The sequence below is a fragment of the Schistocerca piceifrons genome, chromosome 9 (genome assembly GCF_021461385.2).
Source record: "Schistocerca piceifrons isolate TAMUIC-IGC-003096 chromosome 9, iqSchPice1.1, whole genome shotgun sequence".
NCBI classification, from domain to species: domain Eukaryota; kingdom Metazoa; phylum Arthropoda; class Insecta; order Orthoptera; family Acrididae; genus Schistocerca; species Schistocerca piceifrons.
In genome coordinates, this window is record NC_060146.1 from 198,610,056 (window position 1) to 198,623,565 (window position 13,510).

At 47.6% G+C, this 13,510-nt stretch overlaps 1 protein-coding gene across 1 annotated transcript in view; it reads left to right on the forward strand.

The window, feature by feature from the left end:
• The window catches only part of LOC124717352 (E3 ubiquitin-protein ligase UHRF1-like), a 168,114-nt gene that overhangs the window by 34,800 nt on the left and 119,804 nt on the right, over positions 1–13,510 (forward strand). The gene's annotated exons all lie outside the window — the stretch shown is intronic.

Here is a 13,510-nt window from a genome sequence, read left to right on the forward strand (position 1 = left end):
TTTTTGGGACTGGTGCTGCCATCTGGAAAGTAGGAGTAGTAGATCTTTTCACTGCTAAATGGCGCGAGCTGCATATCTGATGGGTCAGTGTGTGGAGTGGTATTCAGCTGGGAGGACGTGTTGCATGTCCACAGTAATTTCCATAATAATCTGTGTTTGTGTGTGCGATTTTACAATGCATCTGCGTACGGAACAGTATGTGTGTATCAAATTCTGTGCGAATCTCAGGAAAAGTGCTACGGAGACCCTTGCAATGACTCAACAAGTGTTTGGGAGACAGAGCATGAGCTGTACGCGTGTGTTGGAGTGGCATGCTCAGTTCAGGCCGGCAGTACAGATGTCAAAGATGATGCTCACACTGGAAGGCTCGTTAGCCACACAACACCAGACATTGTTGCCAAATTTCTACAATTGGTTCGTGCGGATCGACGTCGAACGATTCGAGACCTTGCGGATGAAGTGAGTATTGGTTATGGGACATGTCAACGAATGTTGACTGATGAATTGGGTGTGCATCGTGTTGCTGTTTGTGCCAAGGATCTTAACTGTCGATCAGAAGGCATAGCATGCTGGAGTGTGCACAGACCTTCGTCAGACCACATCTGATGATCCAACCTTCTTGTCATGGGTTATCACCAGTGACAGGAGCTGGATTTACGGTTATGACCCAGAGACAAAGCAACACCTGGGATCAGTGGAAGAGCCTGGGCTCTCCAAGACCCAAAAAAGTGAGACAGGTGAAGACAAAGTGAAGAGCATGATCATAGTTTTCTTTGATACCAAGGGAATTGTGCACAAAGAATTCATCCCACCCAACCAAACGGTGAATTCCGCATACTACTGTGATGTTTTGCAACGGCTCTGTGAAAATGTGTGGCAACGACGGCTCGAACTTTGGCGTCAAAGGAACTGGCTGCTGCATCACGACAGTGTACCCTGTCACAGGTCCTTGCTCACCAGGACCTTTTTGGCAAAAAACAACATGGCGGTTGTACCTTACTCACCGTACTTGCCAGATTTGGCACCTTGCGACTTCGCGCTATTCCCAAAACTGAAACTCAAGTTGAAAGGCCGCCAGTTTGACACTGTAGAGAGGATTCGAGAAGCATCGCCGGCAGTGATAAACACCCTCAAAGAACAGGACTTCCAGAAAATGTTTGACCAGTGACAGAAGCGTTGGGACCAATGTGTATGTGCGGATGGGAACTTCTTCGAGGGTGATGGTGACCATTAGTCCAAAGGTAATGTTTTCAACAAATGGCAGCACCAGTCCCGAAAATTTTGGATAGCACTTCGTAATTCTATTGGGCACTGATCCTAAATGCTTGAGCAGTACTCACAAATAGGTCGTAGTACTGTCCTATGTGCTGTCTTCTTTATAGATGAACCACACTTTCCCAAAATTCTCCCAGTAAACCCAAGATCATAAACCATTAGCATTCCCTACCACAATCCTCACATGCTCGTTTCATTTGATATTGCTTTCCAACGTTATGCCCAACTTTGTAAATGTCATGACTGTGTCAAGCAGCACACTGACAGTGTTGTATTCGATCATTACGGGATTGTTTTCCCTACTCATCTGTATTAACTTACATTTTTCTAGGTTTAGAGCTAGGTGCCATTCGTGACACAAACTAGAAATTTTGTCAAGTCATCTAGTATCCCCCTACAGTCACTCAACTACTAAATGTTCGTGTACACCACAGCATCATCAGCAAACTGCTCCAGATTGCTGCTCACCCTGTCCAGCAGATCATTTATGTATACAGAAAATAATAGCAGTCCTTTGACATTTCCCTGAAGCACTCCTGATGATAACCTTGTCTCTGATGAACACTTGCCGCTGAGGACAACATTCGAATCACTCACACATCTGGGAACCTAATCCATACACTCACACCTTTGTTAACAGTCTGCAGTTGGGCACTGTATCAAATACGTTTCGGAAGTCTAAAAATATGGGATCTGCCTGTAGCCCTTCATCCATAGTTTGCAGGATATTATAAGAGAAAAGGATAAGCTGTTGGTGGTGGCCATTCTTAAGGACAGATAGGTCGTCGGTGGTTGTGCCCACATAGAATTTCGCACACTGTTTACTGATAAGTTGGTAATGTTGTAGCTGCTTTCACAGGCAGTCTTGCCTTTGATGGCAGTTGTGGAGTTGGTGGTAATGGAAAGATGGCTGGGACAGGTCTTGTATGTAGGTCTCTTGGAGGGATATTAACTGTAGGGGCAGGGTTGAAATAGAGACAGACAAGGATATTATTTGGGTTTGGTTTGTGGTGGAATGCCACAGTCGAAGGAGTGAGGAGGATATTTCTCATTTCAGGGCATGACGAGAGGTGGTCAAAATGGTGCCAGAGACCATGATTAATTTACTCCGGTCCCAGATTGTACTGAATCGCAGCAAAGGAGTGGGGCTGGGGGACTTCTTTGTGATTTGTGGCTAGAAGAGATAAAGCATGAGAGTTCTGTTTCTGGATGAGGTAGGGAGGATAATTGTGGCCTGTGAAGGCCTCAAGGAGACCCCCAAAATTTGTACCGTGTAACACATAGGCTAGCATTGATGATGGTCTCAAATCAGCGAATACATGAGTTCACAAGTTTCTCAAGATGTACCACATCCAGCCTGACCCAATCATTATTCTTAGATTGCTTAGGGCCCCACCACACTGGGAACATTACAGCAACACTGCAGTCTGGTGTTACAAGACACCTGAGGAATTTATAAGTTTGTGCACAGTTGAAGATCTAGTAGCTTTGTGTGTGACTTGGTTCATCCATTAATTGATGATCATGATGTAAATTGGTTATTTCACACTCTACAATTATTTAAGAAATTACAGTGTTAGATTCTTCATTTTCGTGAGTGTGTCAGTATATTAATTTGACAAATTAGTGGAGATCTCCCAAAATGAACTGAAGAAAAAGGACGCTGTTTTAAGGAAAGTCATCTAATTATTTGTTGTTTGCAGTAATATTTACAGTTTCAGCTGTAGCTGAAAGTTATAGTTAGAAGTGACGTTTCAGTTTTTATTTGAAAAGAACCTTGTTATAAACTCAAATTCAGTTTACATATGTTTTAAACCAAAAGTAGGAAGCCTGCTTCAGATGTTTATTTCTTAAAACAATGCTACCGTATTGGACTCATTAACATCACTTGCTGCAGCAGGAGATGTAGCTGTGTTGTTTCAGTTTGAGAGTAGGTTTTGAGGAAAAATTTTCTGTCCCTGATAGTAAAGTGCTTCATCTGTGTTATAAAGTTCTTGTGACTGGAGTGGATCACCCAACCAACTAGTGTCCTGAAAATGCATTATTATAAATATTTAGAATGTGATAGTAATGTGGAGGGACATGTTCTTGAAACTGGATTTCATTTATATGGCACTCATGATTCCTACTACTGCATATTACACCCCCCCCCCCCCCCAATTCCCCCTCCAATCCCCATTTGCAATTTGAATAGCAGTGAGGTGAACTGTCACAAATTTCTAGTGCCCCCCTGCGGGTTCGGGGGTTAGAATAGGCCCGCGGTATTCCTGCCTGTCGTAAGAGGCGACTAAAAGGAGTCTCAAATGTTTCGGCCTTATGTGATGGTCCCCTCTCGGGTTTGACCTCCATCTTTCTAAATTGTTCCGAAGAGCGAGCCGATTGGGGAAGGGCGCCTTACTTGGTGCATTGTGTCCATCTTGCGTTGAGAACTTTCGCCAGCTTATTCGTCGTTGCATTGCAGTCCTGCCCGCTCTCCATCTCTTGGGCATGGATCCGTTCCTGCGTGCACTTTCCGCCATGCGATGAGCAGTGCCAGTTTCTGCACAGATGAAAACCATGGACGACGTGTCACCTAAAATCCAGCACGGTAGCCAGTCCGTTGTGGTGGGGCTGCCATGTACCCTCTTGATTGTAGCCCCCTGACAACACAGGGATCGCTCTACTGATGCCTGCGCTGTTAACTCCCCACGTATGCCAAGGAGTAGATGCCCATCTCCCTGGGGCATCGGGACTCCCGGCAATGGCCATCCTGCCAGCTGGCCTTTGCTGTGGCTGGGTGGCGCCCGTGGGGAGGGCCCTTGGTCAGAGTAGGTGGCATCAGGGCGGATGACACGCAATGAAGCGTGGCACATCTTCTTTTGCTGGTGGCCAGCCACCAGCAGTCTCTAAGCGTTAGAGGGCCCATTTTAAAGGTAACGTTTATGACCCCAAATCGTTCCCCTCCTTCGCCACACCGTGGGAGGAATGAAAGGCATTAAATGCATGTGAGCCGTATTCGCCCAGGTATCTTGTGTGTACTCGAGCTGATGGGGAATCCTTTATATCCGTGAAGCCTCAGTTCTTTGTAGAGCATTTAGAGGACAAGTTTGGGGAGGTGGAGGGCTTGTCCAAGATGCGGTCCGGATCGGTGTTGATAAAAACGGCATCCTCCGCCCAGTCGCGGGCCTTGCTCGCTTGTAATAAGCTGGGGGATGTCTCCGTAACTATCACGCCCCATAAAAGTCTGAATTTGGTCCAGGGCATTATCTTCCACAGGGATCTCCTTTTACAGTCTGATGACGAGCTGCACGCCAACTTGGAGCGACGAGGTGTCCATTTCGTCCGGCGCGTCCACCGGGGTCCGAGGGATCATCAAGTTGCCACCAGTGCCTTCAGCTTGGCCTTCGAGGGTGACACGTTACCTGAGAAGGTCAAGGTGATGGTGTACCGTTGTGATGTCAAGCCATATATCCCTCCCCCGATGCGGTGCTTTAAGTGTTGGAAGTTCGGCCATATGTCTGCACGCTGTGCTTCCGACCTCGTATGTCGCGATTGCGGTCGACCGTCCCATCCTTATCATCCCTGTGCCCCGCCTCCCATCTGTGTGAACTGTGGTGAGCACCATCCGCCTCGCTCGCCGGACTGTCCGATTCTGCAGAAGGAGCGGAGAATCATGGAAATCGAGACCCTCGACCGACTGACGTACACTGAGGCGAAGCGAAAATACGATCGGCTTCATCCAGTGCATATGACATCTTCTTATGCCGCAACTGTCACTCCTGCTACAGTTCCATCAGCTCCAGTCAGCTCTCGGAGTCGAAGGCCCACACCTGCCCCCTTGATGGTGGGGGACACTAAACTCCCCGTTGCTCCTGCTCCATCTACTTCAGGAGCAACACCCCCCAACCAATGGGGACATCAGTTCCCCCTTCCCAGCCGGCGAAGCATAAGACTTCTTCGGCTACTCTCGCAAGGAAGGGGTCCCTTGGGGACCTCCCTCCGCCAGTTCCGACCAGCGGCACAGCAGATACCCGCAAGTGGCTCAAACAACCACCGGTCCCTGGTCGTAGGGCCTCACTGTCATCGTCCGTCCCTGAGACTGACCCTGTGAAGCCCTCCAAGCCTGAACCACCAAAGGCACAACGAGAGAAACTGACACAGAAACAGAAGAACGTCCCCAAGAATACCGACATTGCGGTGGCACCCGTCCCACCGCTTCCTACAAGCTCTGCGTCTGAGGACGAGGTGGAGATTCTGGCGTCCGCTGAGGACCTCGATCTCGCCGGTCCCTCCGACGCCGTGGAAAGCACTAGCACAGGTGCTCACTCGGAGGCAGCAGGTGACCCAGCGGCGTAATCTGCCTTGCCAGTCCCGTCACGCCTTTCCCAGCCATGGACAACACCATCCTCCAGTGGAACTGCAGCGGTTTCTTCCACCATCTAGCTGAGCTCCGCCAACTTATCAGCCTTCATCCTTTCCTCTGCATTGCTCTGCAGGAAACTTGGTTTCCAGCAATGCGAACCCCTGCCCTCCGTGGCTATCGGGGTTATTATAAGAACCGAGCGGCTTATGAAAGGGTGTCAGGTGGCGTCTGCATCTATGTCCTTAACTCTCTTCACAGCGAGACTGTCCCTCTACAAACGGCTTTAGAGGCTGTCGCTGTTAGGGTGTGGACGCCGAGGGCTATTACTGTCTGCAGTCTTTACCTTCCACCGGATGGTGATGTCGCACTGCATGTCCTGGTTGCACTGATCGCCCAATTGCCGCCACCTTTCTTGTTGCTGGGCGATTTCAATGCCCACAACCCTCTATGGAGTGGGACTGTCTCCGATGACCGCGGTCGTGCCGTGGAGCATGTGTTGGCTCAGCTCGACCTTAGCCTCTTGAACACCGGTGCTCCCACGCATTTCAGTGTGGCCCATGGCTCGTTCTCGGCCATCGATCTCTCTCTTTGCAGCCCCGGACTTGTCCCGTCCCTCCACTGGAGAGTGCATCCTGACCTGTGTGGTGGTGACCATTTTCCCATCTATTTGTCACTGCCACAGTGTTGTTCTTCTGGGCTCCTGCCCCGCTGGGCTCTCCACAGGGCTGACTGGCCGGCTTTTACTTCCGCTGCAACCATTGAGTCTCCCCCACAGGGTGACATTGACGAGGTGGTCCGTGTCTTAACCACGTCAATCATTTCGGCAGCCGAGGCTGCCATCCCCCGCTCTTCTGGACTCCCTCGGAGGAAGGCTGTCCCCTGGTGGTCGCAGGGGATTGCTGAGGCTATTCGCGACCGTAGGCGGGCTCTCCAGCGTCATAGGCGGCACCCGTCTCGAGATACCCTCATCGCCTTTAAGAGGCTCCGTGCCTTGGCCCGTCGCCTTATTGCACGGTGTAAGCAGGAGTGCTGGGAGAGGTATGTCTCATCCTTGGGCTCCCGTGTCTCCCCCTCGCTTGTGTGGTCCCGGATCCGGCGGATTTATGGATACGAGACCCCTATGGGTGTCCCTGGGATCTCCTTGGACGGCACTGTCTGCACGGACGCTGCCGCCATTGCTGAACACCTTGCTGCGCACTTTGCTCAGAGCTCTGCGACTGCAACTTACCCCCCGCCTTTCGCTCTCTAAAGGAGCGAGCCGAGCAGACGCCATTATCATTCCACATGCATCGTTCTGAAAAATACAATGCTCCTTTCAGCGAGAGGGAATTCCTTGCTGCCCTCGCCGATTGCCCTGATACAGCACCAGGACCAGACTGCATCCATGCGCAGATGCTGAAGCATCTCTCCAGGGACTGCCAGAGACACATCCTCACCATCTTTAACCGCATTTGGAGCGAGGGCGTGTTCCCGTCGCAATGGCGAGAGGGTCTTATTGTCCCGATCTTGAAGCCCGGTGCGGACCCACTGGCGGTGGACAGCTATCGTCCCATTACCCTCACCAACGTTTTGTGCAAATTGCTCGAACATATGGTGGGGCGGCGTTTGTGTTGGGTCCTTGAGTCGCGCGGTCTCCTCGCTCCATCCCAGGGTGGCTTCCGTCGGGGCCGGTCTGCAGCGGACAATTTGGTGCGGCTGGAATCTGCTATCCGTACGGCCTCTGCCTGACGTCAGCATCTCGTTGCTGTATTTTTTGATCTGCGGAAGGCGTATGACACCACTTGGAGGCATCACATCCTTGCTACGTTGCATGAGTGGGGTCTTCGTGGTCGGCTCCCGGCTTTTCTTCAAACCTTTCTATTGCGCCACTCTTTCCGGGTGCAAGTCGGTTCCGCCTCTAGTTCATCTTATACACAGGAAAATGGCGTCCCGCAGGGTTCGGTGTTGAGCGTCTCCTTATTTCTCGTGGTCATTAATGGTCTGGCTGCAGCCGTGGGGTTGTCGGTGTCTCCTTCTTTGTATGCCGACGACTTCTGCATCTCCTTTAGCTCCACGACTACGGGAGTCGCCGAACGCAGGCTGCAAGTAGCCATTCGCAAGGCAGCGTCATGGGCTCTGACTCATGGTTTTCAGTTCTCTGCGGCCAAGACTCGAGTTATGCACTTCTGCAGGCATCGGATGGTCCACCCTCATCCTGAACTTTACCTCGACGGACACCTGCTTGAAGTGGTGGACACTTGCCACTTCTTAGGACTCGTCTTTGTTGCCCGGCTCACATGAGTTCCTCATATTACTCAGCTGAAGCAAAAGTGCTGGCAGCACCTCAACGCCTTCCGCTGCCTGAGCCACACATCTTGGGGTGCGGATCGCTGCACGCAGTTGCGATTATACAGAGCCCTTGTGCAGTCCAGGCTTGATTATGGGAGCCTGGCCTATGGGTCTGCATCACCCTCAGTGTTGACGTTGTTAGACCACATACACCACTGTGGGGTTCGGCTTGCAACTGGCGCTTTTCGTACGAACCCCGTGGATAGTCTACTGGTGGAGGCCAGGGTTCCCCCGCTGCGGATTCGCCGCCATCGACTGCTCGCTGACTATGCTGTCCACGTGCATTGCTCGCCGGGCCATCTCAATTGTCGCCTGCTTTTCCCTGCCATGGTCCTCCATCTGCCAGACAGGCGACCTAGGTCTGGGCTTCCCATAGCTGTCCGCGTCCAATCCCTGCTGTCGGAACTAGGGTCATTCCCTCTTCTGCCTCCCTTCCGGGTCCGTGCAACTACGCCTCCTTGGTGTTTGCCCCAGCCGTCCGTCCGTCTGGACTTGGCACAGGGACCCAAGGACTCAGTTCCGCCTGTGGCCCTCCGTCGCCGTTTTCTTGCACTCCTCGCCTCATTTTCGGGCTGTGAGGCTGTCTACACTGATGGTTCCCTGGTTGATGGTCGCACTGCCTTCGCTTTTGCTCACGCTGCCCATGTTGAGCAGCGCTCCTTGCCGGCTGGCTGCAGTATTTTTACTGCAGAGCTGGTGGCCATATTGCGCGCTCTTGAGCATATGCGTTTCTGCTCAGGTACGTCCATCGTCATCTGTAGTGACTCCCTGAGCAGCCTCCAGGCCATCGACCGCTGCTATACCTCTTCTCCTCTGGTGTCCTCTATTCAAGAGTCTGTTTCCGTCATTACCCGCTCTGGTCGTTCAGTGGTCTTTGTTTGGACGCCAGGTCACGTTGACATCCCGGGGAATGAACGTGTTGACAGGCTGGCCAAAGGGGCGATCGACGCCCCAGCTTTGGAGATCGGCCTCACGGCTCGCGATCAGCAGCTGGTGTTGCGCCGTAAGGTGCTTGGGATGTGGACTGCTGAGTGGCGTGACATGACATCCCCGAATAAACTGCGGGCTGTCTCAAGGAGACGACCGATGTGTGGTGCTCCTCCCTGCGGGCTTCTCGCAGGGACTCTGTCATCCTGTGTCGGCTCCGCATCGGCCATACCTACCTGACGCACGGCCATCTTTTGCGTCAGGAGGATCCCCCCCTGTGTCGGTGTGGGTCCCGGCTGACGGTCGCCCACATTTTGTTGGAGTGTCCCCGACTGCGCACCCTCCGGCAGTCTTTTAATCTCCCGGGCATTTTGCCTTTGGCTTTATGCAACGATGCCTCCATGGCTGATGACGTTTTAAATTTTATCCGTGGTAGTCCTTTTTATGGATCCATTTAGGGAGGTCCTGCACCTTTCCCTTTCTGTGTCTCTTGTCCTCGAGTCTCTCATATTTGGTTGCAGATTTTAGTGTGTCGTAAGATGGTTGACTCTTTCCCTTTTTTTTTGTTTTCGTGGTCAGTCAACCAGTCTCCGGCCTTCTTCTTTTCCTCTGTTTCTTTCTGTCTGGTGTTTATCTGTACTCTTCTTGTCTGTAGTGTTCATTGCCTAATTTGTGTTCTTTTAGTGCCTGGGGGGGAGTCTCCTTCCCCTTGGGGTTTTACCTGCTCCGCGAATTTATGTATTGCCTGTTTTTGGAATGGGGGACTGATGACCTTCGCTGTTTAGTCCCCCTTAAACATCCCAACAACCACCACCACCCAAATTTCTAGTCTCATCTCAATCTTACAAATAAAAGATTCAGTGTCAAAACTATCTATAGCACAAATGCAGAATTGGCTTTGGAAAGTGAGATTTTATCAAGGGCACAAGTGTTTCACTGGCAAAAAATGTTTTCTGAAGACAGAGCCAATGTCTAAGATGAACATCGCAGTGGACAACTGCCAAAAGCATGATCGGATGACAGCAGAACCGGGGCAAGTGAAGCTGTATGAGCTGATCAAATGTTAACCATGAAAATCGTTGCCCCGAGATTAAAAGTCAAAGTTGGCAGTGATGTTTGAAGGAATTGTGGAGACCAAAGAAAGCGTGCATGTCCAAGTCGAAGGTGAAATGTGTGATTGTGTGTTTCTTTGAATCCATGGGCGTTGTGCCCAAAGAGAGGCTACCTCATCTCCAGATAGTAAACCAATACTACAATTGAGAAATTCTCAACAGACTTTGAAAATGGGTCTATTGTGTTCGTCGACACATGACTAATGATTGGAACCCACTTCATGATAATGAACTGTCCTATACTGCATTATCTATTGGGCAGTTTTTGACATCAGAGTCCATTGCAGTGCTACCATGGCCCCATGTCATACTTTATTTGTTCCCGAAAGACAGTCGTTAAAGGGCACCATTTTTTGCCAGAAGATGAGTTCTAGAGATGCTACCGACAATGGAAGCACTGGTGGAATAAGTGTTTGCAGACACAAGGGAATTGCTTTGAAGGTGATAGAAACGTAGTTGGTTGAAAATGTAAGTAAAGGTGTATTGTGTGTTTTCCTAGCCAGTCTAGTTACTATACTGTTGCATGCCATTCCTCTGTGGTCATTATTGACTCAAATTCAAGTGACAACCTGATGCCAGTTCTGTACCATCTAAACTACCAGTCAAAAGTTTTTGATCACCTATCACAACTATGGATTTGTGCTTAAGAGGGATTTCGTTTTGAAAATTACTTCATACCTGCATTCTGATAATAAAATAAGTATAAACATGTAAAGACTAAGCACCCCTGTTGTGTATTTGAAGGGCTTTTGCCTAGAGTGGTACTAAAGAGTACCCACAACAACACTGATGTATCTCTATGTGAGTCGGCTCAATTGAAACAAGCCTCATTCATTATACTGTATAAATCAGTTTGCTTTAGTTTACAGTACATTGTATGCATCTGACAGTGTTTGTATACCTGATCAGAATCCTACCATATTACGTCCTAACAGGAGACTGGAACTGAAAAACATGCTGTAATTGTATATTGGCATCAGGAAGGCTATTCTAGTAAGACAATAGGAACAAAAGTTGGCATAGCCCAATCTGCAACCAAATGAGGTGGCTCAGTAGTTAGCACACTGGACTCGCTTTCGGGAAGACGATTATTTAAATCCTCATCCGACCATCCTGGTTTAGGTTTTTTGTGATTTCCCTAAATTGCTTCAGACAAATGCTGGGGTAGTTCCTTTGAAAGGGCATGGCCAACTTCCTTCCCCATCCTTCCCTGATTTGATTGGATCAATGACTGCGCTGTTCGGTCCCTCAACCCGAATCGACCAACCATCCAAATCTGCAGGGGTGTGCACATTGCAGCAATTCAAGCAAACTGGTGCCAATGCAAGTGTTTCATGATTTGAAGACAGCGAGTAACACCGTACAATGAAGACCGGTTCATATGTATACAGAGTAAATGTCAGAGGACTTGCACTGCACCTGAATTTCCTGAGGAAGTAAGTAGTATGCAAGCAGTTTCAGTCTCTGTCTCAACAATGCAATGCTGTCTCTGTGAGCAAGGTTTAAAGGGATGGATATTGGAAAAAAAAACTTTGTTATTCAAACAAAATAAGATGAAACAATTGCATTGGCACAGCAACATAAAAACTGGAGTGTACAGCAGTGGCCTAAGGTGTTATTCATGGACAAATTTAGGTTAGATATTTGGAAGCCGTCATCAAATGTCTGTCTGTTGACTTTGCAGAGAACGCGTGAAGAATCAGTGTGTGACACCAATGGTGAAGGACGGTGGAGGGCTAGTCACGGTTTAGCGATGTTTTGTGGGTGACAGAGTTGATCTAGTGAGAATTAATGGAACATTAAAGAAGGAAGGGTATCACATGACACTGATCAACAATGGTTTTCCATCTGGTAAGAGAATTATTAGTCATGAGTTTGTTCTGCTTCAGAACAGTGATCCCAAACATGCTTCTAAATTGTACAGTGTGTATGTTGATAGAAAAGGGTCTGAAGAATAGGATTTGGCCAGTTCGGTCACCTGACTTAAATCCCATTGAACTCTTGTGGGCTGAACTTACCAGGAAGGTCAGAAAACTCAGGTCATCTGATATTTGAAGATCTATGGAATAATTCATTGACGTGTTCGGTTGCAATAGCTACAAAAAATGCTACAAAATCATATATCCAGAATGCCAAGAGTTCGTGAAGCCGTATTGTACTAGATGTAGAGGGGGAAAATATTTATTTTGTTGGTCTTTTTAGTTTGTATGATGTGTTTGTATATTGAAATAAAATATACAGTTTTCTTTCGTGGGTGATCGAAAACTTTTGACCAGTAGTGCGTGATGCTGCAATATGATCTTTGTGCTCATTTAGGGACGTGACTCATATTTTGTCCAGTGAGATTTTATTGTTATTTACTAAGACAAGGAATAGCCATACTAATGAAAGGGTAGTATGCAGAGAAATAGGGGAGTCTAAGGCTAGTTGCTGAAAATTTTTTTCTGATAATGTTTTTGTACAAGAAGGTTTTAGAGGTGTTTTTTATGCTCGGCTATCAAGAATATCACTGACTTGATATTATTTTTGGTCATGCACTCTGTAACAGTTTACACACAGTGGGACATGGTGGTACAGTATGTGGGGTAATTTGTTATACATTGTGTAGCCCATTAAGTATTGATAAAAAGTATTATATAGTTGTTGTTTTCTCTTACAAATAATTTATCAATATCAATGTTTTGTTTTTAGAAATTACTGATGCAGAAAGTTAAAAATTTTCCTTAATAAAGTTTTTAATAGTCAATATTGGAATTAAATAATATTATTTACATACTGTTGTTTACTTGTGATCTTGACTATTAAAAGATTTTAAGGACAATTTTTTTAAACTTTTTGTAAAATATTTAGATCATTTGTCCCCATCTTGACTATTTCAGGAATCAACAAGTTACTGATAATCTCAAATGTTCAAGATCGCTTTTTCTGATACACTAACATAAATTTCATCATCACATCGCAACTGCAGTTCTTGCAAATGCAATACTCATCAATATTTGCACAATAATCATGATCCCATTCTTCACTTGTCGTACACTGAAACCATTTTGTTGGTTGCACTGATTTAGTATTAGGCTCAACCAACGAGTTTAAATTTCGTAGAGTGAGTATATGTGTCTGCCATGTTTGAAGCAAATCAAATACTCATTCACCACTTTTATCTGTTGTCAGGTATGTCGTTTGCTATGTCACCCCCCGCCCCCATTGAAATTGACTTTAACTAACTTCATATAGCTCATGCTAGCTTTATTTTTTTCTGAAAAAACAGTAAAGGGTCATGATTTGTGTGTACACTGGCAGCAACGAGAAATGTTTAGCAAAAATATGAATAAACTTTTCGATGTAGATAAAACTGCAAAAGACGACTGAAAACATTTTTGTCCATCCACGATAACTTCTTGTTGCTCACAAACTGAATGTAAAGCAATGCAAAATGAGCAGCTACCACCTAAAGATTACATAGTAAACTTCGATATGTTTTGGTTAACTAATAGAATTGGTATTTTTTTTAATGAAAATGTGTATA